The sequence below is a fragment of the Cannabis sativa genome, chromosome 8 (genome assembly GCF_029168945.1).
Source record: "Cannabis sativa cultivar Pink pepper isolate KNU-18-1 chromosome 8, ASM2916894v1, whole genome shotgun sequence".
NCBI lineage: Eukaryota > Viridiplantae > Streptophyta > Magnoliopsida > Rosales > Cannabaceae > Cannabis > Cannabis sativa.
In genome coordinates, this window is record NC_083608.1 from 8,957,891 (window position 1) to 8,969,746 (window position 11,856).

Genomic DNA, 11,856 nt, shown 5'->3' on the forward strand with positions numbered 1-11,856 from the left:
TAATATATATATATTTTTATATAAAGAGATATAGATTCACATTTTTATATATTTCATAACAAAGTGTATTGTTAGAATTACATTTAAACCGATGAGTTATACTTTTTTTTAAGAAAAAAAAATTTATTGAATTTGTATTTTAATTTTACATTATTGGTAAAAAAAATGGTTTTAATTTCTTTCAAAAGTGATAAAAGTAGTTTAGATAATTATATTAGAATTACATCATTTTAAATTAGAAGATATATATGTACAAAATTACATTATTATTAAATCGTTTTGAGATAAGAAAAATATTAAATCACCTTGAATAATCAAATTTATATGTTTGGACTTTTATTTAAAGGTCTTTTCTTTTCACTATGTTTTTATATTAATTATTTTAAATGAGCTTGACATATTAAAAAATTATATAAATAATTACGACAACAACTATGACTAAACTAAATTAATAAATAAAAAAAATAAAAAGAATTAAAAGGTAAACAATTAGATATACTATACTTTCTTGAATTTTTAGAATAAGAACATCTCATGAAATTTTTTTCTAAAAAAAGTTTAATCCTAATGCAAATTTTATATCAATACTAATAAAATTAGTTAGAAGAACAAAGAAAATGAATAATAATGCATATATTTATATTCATGAGATTAATTAGAAAGAAAATAAATAAACAAATAATAATTCTTATACATACCTTAGAGACACTTACATGATGATCAAAGAATAAATTGAATTAAGATTTGGGTGTGAGAGAAGCTTTGAGATTAGTACCAAAAAACTAAATATATATCCACTCATTATCCCCACAGAAAAGAGCTGTGGAAACCTATTTTTATATGTATCACTTTTTTTTTATATAGTTGTTAATAAATTACATATTTATTTGGTATAATAATAATAGACATAGGAAAAAGTCTTTTATAACAAATTTGTAACCCCTTTTGAATTATGTCATAAACGTTTCACATGTCTATTGAATGATAATTGATGTTATAAATTTTATAACTATAATATTTATTTAACATAATAATTATTATTTATATTATTATTGAATAAAAAATAAATAAAACTAATAAATAAATATGAAAATTAGAAAAAATAGGAAAGAGTTAAGAAAAATCATCTAAGTTGCCACCTTAACTCTTAAGTGCTTTCCTTTATATATATATATTGATGATTTGGCCCTAGGGGGCATTTTGGTAAATTGGCCTTTTGGATTAATTGCAACAAAAAGGAATTATTTTACATTTTAGAAAGAAAATTCTGGGTTATTTTCTCAGCTCTTGGCTGAACCCTATTCTCCCTCTCCCTTCAATCTTTTCACTTCAAATCTTCCTATCTTGTGTGTTGTTGAGCTTGTTGGAGCTTGGGGGATTTTGGTGTGCTTTGATTGTGAGAACTTTGAGGTATTTTCCAGCTCTTATTTCTGAATTTTATTGCTTTGATTCTGAAATGAAATAGGTATGAACTCATGGGTTATGTTCTTGAATTTCATGGTTATGGATTTTAGATTGTTTATGGAGTTGTAACCATGGTTGTGTTGTGAATTATAAGATTTGCTTTGTGTATGCTTTGAATGGTAAATTTGGGGATTTCTAGTTGCTGAATTTGGGTTAGAAAAACATGCTGAATTTTGATTTATTTTGGTGACTTCCTTGTGTAGCGTCTTTATGAGTTCTTGGTGATTTTGCTCAAGTTGGAGCTCTGAATTTTATGTTGTTTAATCTGAAATTTTGATGTGTTTTGCTGGTGTTCAAGTATAAAAATTATGTATGTTAATGCCTATTTAGGTACTTTTTATTTGGTGAATGATTAGCTTGAGTTGTGTTTGGGTTTGTGTTGAATTAGATGAGTTTAGGGGCTAAAATTCATTGCTGAATGTTAGTTTTTTAGTTGCTGGTTTTTGGTGTTGTTGGAAGTGAACTAGGTGTAATTCCTCTCTAATTACTTGGTTTATGCTAGGTGAAAGTTTGGTATGATTGTGGGTTGATATAGCATGAAAATTGGTATTTTTGGATGCATTTTCTTTGCTGGAAACAGGGTTTCCTTGGTCTTAAACCCAGTAGCCGCGGCCATTTTTGGCATTGTATTTTTTTTGTTTTTGTTTTGGTCATAACTTTTGACTCGGGACTCCGTTTGAGACGTTCTTTATATCATTGGAAATCTCGTTCCGAGCTCTATGTGAATAGTTTGAATTTAAATGCCCAGTTTATAATTTGCGGAAATGGATTTTGGGATTAACCGTATACTTGTGTATCTTGGAATTGTGACTAGGATTACCGGCACTTGGTCAGGTGCACCCGGGGATTTGGAATGTCCATATTTGCAGGACATCAAGTAAGACAGTAGTTAGCACATAGAGATATGCGCAATGGCGCTTATATGGATTGTGATTTATATGAGAAACTAGAAACCGGGATTAGAGTTATTACTCTAAAGTGAGCGGTTTATTGGCTTAGGGTTATTACCCATGTGAATTGTTAATATGTAATTGTTATGCCATGATGTATATAGATGTATATTGAAGTAAAGGGTTATGTGTTCAAGGCATAATCGGGTTGGACTCGGTAACTAGAACTGAGATGAACCGTTCTAAGGCCTTATTGTAATTAGACGTGTGAGCGTAACACGTAGGTCTATGCCACATAGACATAAATAGGCGTGTGAGCGTAACACGCAGGTCTGTGTCATATAGGAAAATATGAAATGGCATTATTATTTATGTGATGAGTTATATATGATTAACGATATATTTTACTGTCTTGCTGGGCTTGGCTCACGGGTGCTCTACTGTGTAGGAAAGGGTAAATTTGTCTCTGATCAGCCATGAGTATGGGAGTTGGGCGATGTATGTACATGTTCGGGCCACACTAGACCAAGCGGGTTGGGGTCTACCAGTGTTGAAACTTTTGTAACTCTATTTTGCCACTTAGGTCGGCTAAGGAGAAAAGACTTGTAATATTTTGTAAAATGATTTTTGGGATCCCGAAACATGTAACTTTTGTTTGTAAGGTTAAAATTATTACAAGTTTATTTTCATTTCGTTTTCGTTTAAAGTTTAATTTCTGCGCTTATTTTATTAGTAATCATGTTTAGGGGATTAGGGTTTCTTAATCATATTGGGTAGCGTTCCTAAATCTTAGGGCGTTACAATTTGGTATCAGAGCGCCAAGGTTTTTAAACTTCCTGTAGACCGGCCTAACATGTACAATCATCGTCAGAGATAAGCTTGACTCATGGTCCAGTAAGTGTTGAGAGTAAATACTTTACTGCTTATGTGATCGATTATTTACCGGTTTCCATTTTAGGTAATATGTAGGCATCTAGAGTATTTATAAGATATGTGATGCCATGCTTTAAATGCTATATGATTAAGGGTTTATTTATATGGAGTACATAGTTGAGTTAAGGTTTAAGGTAATAAGTGCATAAGTGTGGTATTGGTGCTTAACTCGCTGGGGTTGTTTATTACAGGGGTACTTGTAAAAATGGACCCTCCTCAATCATCTAGACCACAGGGCGAGCAAGTAGAGCATGGTGTAGACCAAACCAATCCACCGGCACCGCCTGCACCTCCGTAGAATCTAGGGGATAATGTGAGGGTTGGTAATGCTAATCCTCCTGCTGACTAGCAGCAGATGTTCCAAGAAATGCGAGGTATCATACTTCGTCAAGAGGAAGAATTGTGTCGATTAAGGCAACCAGCACCGGCTGCCCCTGTTGAGCAAGTGTTACCACCAGCGCCTGTGCTAGTGATGGGTAACCAGGGGTTTATGATGCCGCATAGGGATTCTGTGTTTGAACGATTTGTGAAGCTGCAACCTCCAACTTTTCTGGGAGGTACTGACATAATTAAGGCTGACCAATGGATGAGTACGACCACCCGTACCCTTGATAATATGGGAGTGACAAGAACAGAGAGAGTGAATTATGCAGCTTTCATGTTACAAGATCATGCCCGCGCCTGGTGGGATATTGTGGGATAGACTCGTGACGTCAGTGTAATGACTTTGGATGAGTTTAAGAATTTGTTTGAAGAAAAATTTTATAACATCACAGTGAGGACTTCACATATGGAAGATTTTGTGAAACTAACTCAGGGGAAGATGTCTGAGGCTGAGTACACTCTGGAGTTTGATCGGCTGTCCAAGTTTGCTGGTGATCTGGTGCTCACATATTTCACCAAGAAACAGAAATATGTGAGAGGACTGAATACCACAATCAGTTAGGACTTCAAGATTACCACTACTCATGACACTTTGTACAAGAAAGTGGTAGAGCTAGCCTTAATTGCTGAGGAGGCTGAGCAACAAGTAATAAAGGAGCAGACTGCAAAGGATGCCGTCACGACATCGAACCCTGCTGCAAGTGGTAATATCAGTATGGGGACCGACAGTCGTAACCCTGATCACAAACGGAAGGCTGATGTTTCCAGAACATTAGGGAGTAACAGGAAGTTTCAGGGAAACAGAGGTGGCTGCCAGGGTCGCGGATCTTCATTCCGATCTTATCCTGAGTGTACAAAATGCAAGAAACACCATCAGGGTGAATGTCGGGCCAAGACTTGTTTCTAGTGTTGCATGGTGGGCCGCTTCATCAGAGATTGTCCTCAAAGCAAGAAAGATGAGCCTAAGAAGAATGTTACACAGAACCCGGTACAACTTTTTACCATGACTCAGGCTGACGATGATGCTAGTCCGTCAGTGGTGACAGGTGAGTTGCCTATAAATGGTTGTTCTTATACTGTATTGTTTGATTCGGGAGCTACCCACTCTTATGTGTCAGGTAGAGTAATTGAAAATTTCAATAAACCATGTGATATTTATGCTTCGGGGTTTGGTACCCTTTTACCTTCGGGAGACCTTATAGTATCCACTAGGTGGATTCGGTCCTTGTCCTTCTAGATTGACGGTTGTGAATTAACCACCAATCTAATAGAATTGCAACTGTCTGATTTTGATATAATCCTGGGAATGGATTTTCTGTCTAAGTATGGGGCAACGATTGACTGCAAGCGGAAGATGGTGGTGTTTGAGCCTGATAGTGCCAAACCAGCAGTGTTTGTGGGTAAAGTTCAGGGGGCACGCATACCAAGAATAACACTTTTGAAAGCTAAGGACGTGATGAGCAGAGGTTGTCTGAGATTCATAGTTACTGTGGATACCAGCCAGCCTGTGACATCTGGACCTGAGAGTACAAGATTGGTATGCGAGTTTCTTGACGTCTTTCCCTACCGGGATTGCCACCTACTCGGGAGATTGAATTTATAATTGAGTTGGTTCCGAGAGCGGAACCAGTATCAAAGGCACCGTATCGAATGGCTCTAGCAAAATCAAAAGAATTGAAGATACAACTACAAGAATTACCGAATCTGGGATTCATTAGGCTGAGTTACTCTCCTTGGGGTGCTTCGGTATTATTTGTGAAGAAGAAGGACGGGTCTCTGTGAATGTTTATTGATTACCGAGAGTTGAATAAGCTTACCATCAAGAACAAATATCCTTTACCTCGAATTCATGATCTTTTTGATCAACTGAAAGGGAAGATGGTCTTCTCCAAGATCGATCTTCGCTCAAGCTATCATCAGCTGAGAATTCAAGAGGAAAATGTCTCAAAAACTACTTTCCGCACTCGGTATGGACATTATGAATTTCTAGTGATATCTTTTGGACTCACCAATGCCCGACGACATTCATGGATCTTATAAATCGGGTATTCAAGGATTACCTCGATAGATGTGTGCTCATGTTTATTGATGACATCTTGGTTTATTCTGAATCGGAAGAGGAACATGAGTTGCATCTTAGATCTGAATTGCAACGGTTACGAGACCACAAGCTGTATGCTAAATTCAAAAAGTGTGAATTCTGGTTATCTCATGTCTCTTTCTTGGGGCACATAGTAGATAAAGATGGGATAATGGTGGACCTGGGCAAGATTGAAGTTGTTCGGGATTGGCCAATACCAAAATCGGCTACTGAAGTCAGAAGCTTTTTGGGCTTAACTGGGTATTATTGTCGATTTGTTGAGGGTTTCTCAAAGATCACTGTACCCTTAACGGAGTTGACCCGAAAGAATTTGAAGTTTGTTTGGACTGATCGGTGTGAGAAAAGTTTTTTGGAGTTAAAGCAGCGCTTGATTACCGCTCCAGTGCTAACTCTTCCTTCACATAAGGAAAAGTTTGTTGTTTATTGTGATGCCTCGAGACAAGGTCTCGGTTGTGTTCTTATGCAAGCTGGAAAGGTAATAGCCTATGCTTCTCGGTAGTTAAAGGAGTACGAGCAGAGGTACCCTACTCACGACTTAGAACTCGCGCCAGTAGTATTTGCGCTAAAGATTTGGCGGCATTACTTATATGGCGAGTAATGTGAGATAGACACTAATCATAAAAGTCTGAAATACTAATTTACCCAGAGGGACCTGAATATGAGACAAAGACGCTGGCTAGAACTGGCGAAGGATTTTGATTGTGAGATCCTTTATCACCCTGGTAAGGCCAACATGGTTGTCGATGCCTTGAGTAGAAAGGGGCAGAGTCAGATAAATACTGTGAAACAAATCTCTCAGCAGTTAGCAAATGAGATGACCCGAGCTAAAATCGAGTTGGTTGTAGGCCAGTTGGCTAATATTACCATGCAATCTACTATTTTAGAGCGAATCAAAGAAGCACAATTTCAAGATCCGGAGTTAATGAAATCCCGAGATAGGGTTTCGGCTAGGAAGACTAGTGACTTTACAGTGGATGAAATAAGAATGTTACGATTTATGAATCTTGTTTGTGTGTCAATGGGTGACGGTATTAAAAGAGAGATTATGACTGAGTCTCATACGACTCCTTACTCAGTTCATTTTGGGTCAACGAAGATTTATCAAGACCTCAATGCCATGTTTTGGTGGCCAAGCATGAAGAATGACATTGCTGAGTTTGTTGCTAAGTGTCTTACCTGTTAGCAAGTGAAGGCTGAACATCAGAGGCATGCAGGGTTGCTGCAGCCATTGAATATTCCAGAGTGGAAATGGGAAGACATTACTATGGACTTTGTGGTAGGCTTACCGAGAACCACGGGACAGTTCGACTCTGTATGGATCATAATGGACAGGTTTACAAAGTCAACGCACTTTTTTCCTGTTCGAACGAACTTCTCCATTGATCAGTATGCTGAGTTATATGTTAGAGAAATTATTCGTGTTCATGGTGTCCCAAAGTCCATTGTTTTGGATAGAGATCTGAAATTCACATCAAGATTTTGGGAGAGTCTACATCGAGCTATGGGAACTCAGTTAAAGTTTAGCACAGCATTTCATCCTCAGACGGATGGACAATCCGAGAGGACTATTCAGATCTTAGAAGACATGCTACAGGCATGTGTGCTTGACTTTGAAGGATCATGGGTAAAATACCTTACCCTGATCGAGTTCTCGTACAACAACAGCTATCAGGCAACAATCGGGATGGCCCCTTATGAGCTTTTATATGGAAGAAAATGTAGATCACCTATTCACTGGGATGAGGTAGGGGAAAGAAAGTTCTTGGGTCCCGAGGCTGTTCAGAGAACCTGTGAGGCAATTGATAAAATTAGAGCGTGAATGCTCGCGGCTCAGAGCAGACAGAAGAGTTATGCTAATCCAAAGCGATAGGATATTTATTTTCAGATCGGGGACATGGTATTTCTCTGAATATCGCCGATTAAAGGCATCAAGCGCTTTGGTAAGAAAGGAAAACTTAGCCCCAGGTTCATTGGACCTTTTGAAATCCTTGAGAGGATAGGGCAAGTAGTGTACAGGTTGGCTATGCCCCCAGTGCTGGCAGCTGTACATGATGTGTTCCATGTTTCGATGCTTCGAAAGTATGTCCCAGATTCATCCCATATCCTGAGTTAGGAAGCATTGGAACTACAGCCAGATTTATCATATTAGGAACAACCGGTGCAAATACTTGACAGAAGGGAGAAAGTCATGAGAAACAAGACAATTGCACTGGTCAAACTGTTATGGAGGAACAGTAAAGTAGAAGAGGCAACCTGGGAACTCGAGACGGATATGCAGTAAAAATATCCAGAGTTGTTTAGGTAAATTTCGGGACGAAATTTCTATAAGGAGGGGGTAATTGTAATACCCTGGAATTAAGGAAATGGATTAGCAAAGCCCTAACTAGTTAATTGAGTATTATTATAGAATTATATTATAATTTATTATATGCGAATTAATATGAGAAATGACATGTTAAGACCCCGTTGGTGAGCTAGGGGCATTTTAGTAATTTTAACGCGAGAGGGGTAAAACTGTGAATTTAATTTATTTACGTGCTTATGAACTATATTATTATATAGTATGCCTGTTTTGTCCTTCTTCGGGTGTGTTCTGACAAGTCGGCGCGGTATAGTCACAACTGGGTATTTCGGGCAGAACTGGGTTCGGGGCCGAAATACAATTTTGGGATTATTTATTAGCATTTTAATAAAGTGTGATTAATCTGAAATTTAATTGGGTATATTTATGTTGGAAATGACTATGTTATCCTTGGAATGCTTTTATGTGTTATTTGGCCCTAGGGGGCATTTTGGTAAATTGGCCTTTTGGAATAATTGCAACAAAAAGGAATTATTTTACATTTTAGAAAGAAAATTTTGGGTTATTTTCTCAGCTCTTGGCTGAACCCTATTCTCCCTCTCCCTTCAATCTTTTCACTTCAAATCTTCCTCTCTTGTGTGTTGTTGAGCTTGTTGGAGCTTGGGGGATTTTGGTGTGCTTTGATTGTGAGAACTTTGAGGTATTTTCCAGCTCTTATTTCTGAATTTTATTGCTTTGATTCTGAAATGAAATAGGTATGAACTCATGGGTTATGTTCTTGAATTGCATGCTTATGGGTTTTAGATTGTTTATGGAGTTGTAACCATGGTTGTGTTGTGAATTATAAGATTCACTTTGTGTATGCTTTGAATGGAAAATTTGGGGATTTCTAGTTGATGAATTTGAGTTAGAAAAACATGCTGAATTTTGATTTATTTTGGTGACTTCCTTTTGTAGCTTATTTATGAGTTCTTGGTGATTTTGCTCAAGTTGGAGCTTTAAATTTTATGTTGTTTCATCTGAAATTTTGATGTGTTTTGTTGGTGTTCCAGTATAAAAATTATGTATGTTAATGCCTATTTAGGTACTTTTTATTTGTGAAAGATTTGGGTGAAGCAGCCTATGTTCTTGGTATTCAGATTATCAGAAACCGGAAGAACAGATCTCTTGCTCTCTCTCAAACAACCTACATAGACAAAGTCTTAAAGAGATTCTTCATGAACAATGCCAATGGGGCAAACATGCCTTCTAGATATGGTATTCGTCTATCTAAGGAACAGTCACCGACTGATCCTCAAGAGATAGAGGACATGGCGAATATTCCCTATGCCTCTGCAGTTGAAAGTCTAATGTATGCAATGTTATGCACTAGACCTGACATCTGTTATGTTGTGGGAATCGTGAGCAGGTATCAGTCTAATCCAGGACAAGAACATTGGAATGCAGTTAAGTATATTCTGAAATACTTAAAGAGTACAAGGAATCTTGTGTTAGTCTACAAGGGTGGTGCTTTCAATCCCATAGGCTACACTGATTCAGATTTCCAGGCAAGTCTTGAAGACAGGAAATCTACATCTGGGATGGTGTTTACTCTTGGGGGTGGAGCAATGGTTTAGAGAAGTGCTAAACAAACCTCGATATCGGACTCAACTATGGAAGCTGAATACATAGCGACGAAGAAGGCTCGAAGAACTTGTCTGGCTAAGAAAGTTCTTCACCAGCATAGGAGTTGTTCCTGGAATGGAAAAGCCTCTGATACTACTCTGTGATAACAATGGAGCAATAGCAAACAGTAAAGAACCTCGAAGCCACAAGAGAAGCAAACACATTGAAAGGAAGTATCACATTATCAGAGAATACGTGGCAAGAAGGGATGTACTAGTTGAGAAAGTTGACACAGAGGACAACCTAGCTAATCCATTTACCAAAGTCCTGTCGTGACAGCCTTTGAAAAGCACCGTCAGAATTTAGGATTAATTGATATGTACTAATTAGTTTTATATTAGTGCAAGTGGGAGTTTCTTAGGTTTTATGCCCTAAATAAAACTCCATTTCAATGTAATCTATTTTATTCAACATCAATAAACAAACAGAAGTATTTTTCATTCATTTGTGTATGTTTTGGTTCACTTTATCAATTGCTTGTCTATTTGATTTATAAATTCATCTTAAACCCTTTTCACATACTTGATCATGTTTATTGTGTTGTCATCACATTGGAAAGTAAACATGACTATGTGAATAAAGTTTCCTAGATTTATCAGACACAGGGTTTTACTGATATGATAATCTACAACAAGAGTTTACTTGCATTTGGAGAACTGCTATGTTCTTTCCAAAACATTGGTTAAAGTAAAGCTCAGGTTGGATGCATGGAGTATGCATTGGAAGGGACCGATATTGAACTTTGACTTAGATTTAATTAAACTTACCGTAAAATCTATTCAAGTCAATATCGCCAAGTTGATCCTACATCAAATGATCTTAATCCTGTTATGATTAGGCTCAATCTCAAGAGGCTATTCGTGTTCCTTGAATTGTTAGTTAAGCCTACTTTTAGGTCAGGGTGATACGTACTTTTTCGAAACACGGTAGTGCAATTGAGTGGGAGCGCTAGCATAAACATGGAATCTATAGCTTCTATCTGGCGAATAGTAAGTAAAGGATGATCTCCTTCGAGCTTGACCAAACAAAAATAAATGGTGGAGATCTCATTTCACATAAGCTCAAATATCATTTATACGGGGTCAAGTGTTTTAAGGATAAAATACATAGTAGGGTGTTACGGTAATCTAATCCCTTTACTGTGTAGATCATTCATATAGAGGATCATTGATCAAATTAGGATTATAACAATGGATAAGTAATGATGTGTCTATATGGTGGAACATATAGAGCATTCTATATACTGAGAGTGCAATTCTAAGTTCTATGCGTGGATTCAACGAAGAATTAATAAGTTAGTGAATTTTAGTGTTAAATTCTTGATCTACTTATTGGAAGCTCGGTTATATAGACCCATGGTCCCCACACTAGTTGAGATAATATTGTTTGTAAGACTCATGTAATTGGTTTTGATTAATCAATTATAATTCACAAATTAGACTATGTCTATTTGTGAAATTTTCACTAAGGGCGAAATTGTAAAGAAAGAGTTAATAGGGGCATATTTGTTAATTATGATACTTTGTATGGTTCAATTAATAAATATGATAAATGACAATATTATTTAATAATTATTTATAGTTATTAAATAGTTAGAATTGGCATTTAAATGCTTGAATTAGGAAATTGGCATTTTTGAGAAAATCAGATACAAAAGGTATTAAAATTGCAAAATTGCAAAAAGCAAGGCCCAATCCACTAAGCAATGGCCGGCCACCTTTGTAGGCTTTTTAAGTTGATATTTTCATTATTTTAATGCCAAATAATTCAAACCTAACCCTAGTGGAATGCTATAAATAGATAATGAAGGCTTCAGGAAAATTACACTTCACATCAGAAAAATCTGAGCCTCCTCTCTCTTCTTCCTTCATATTTCGAACCTACCTTAGTGATTAGAGTAGTGCCCACACACAGCAAGCAATACCTCAATCATAGTGAGGAAGATCGTGAAGAAAGATCATCAGCAAAGGAGATTCAGCATCAAGGATTCAGAGAAAGAGATCCAGGTTCAGATCTTGATAATACTCTGCTACAGAAAGGATACAAGGGTTAGAGATCTGAACGGAAGGAGTCATTTAATTCCGCTGCACCCAATGTAAGGTTTCTTAAACTTTATA

At 36.9% G+C, this 11,856-nt stretch overlaps 1 long non-coding RNA gene across 1 annotated transcript; it reads left to right on the forward strand.

Moving 5' to 3' along the window:
- Nucleotides 1-1,208: 1,208 nt before the first annotated feature.
- LOC133029968 (uncharacterized) lies at nucleotides 1,209-3,043 on the forward strand. Its single transcript, XR_009683897.1, has 2 exons — nucleotides 1,209-1,410; nucleotides 2,803-3,043. It is a non-coding gene; the product is annotated as an uncharacterized LOC133029968 (long non-coding RNA).
- Nucleotides 3,044-11,856: the final 8,813 nt, after the last annotated feature.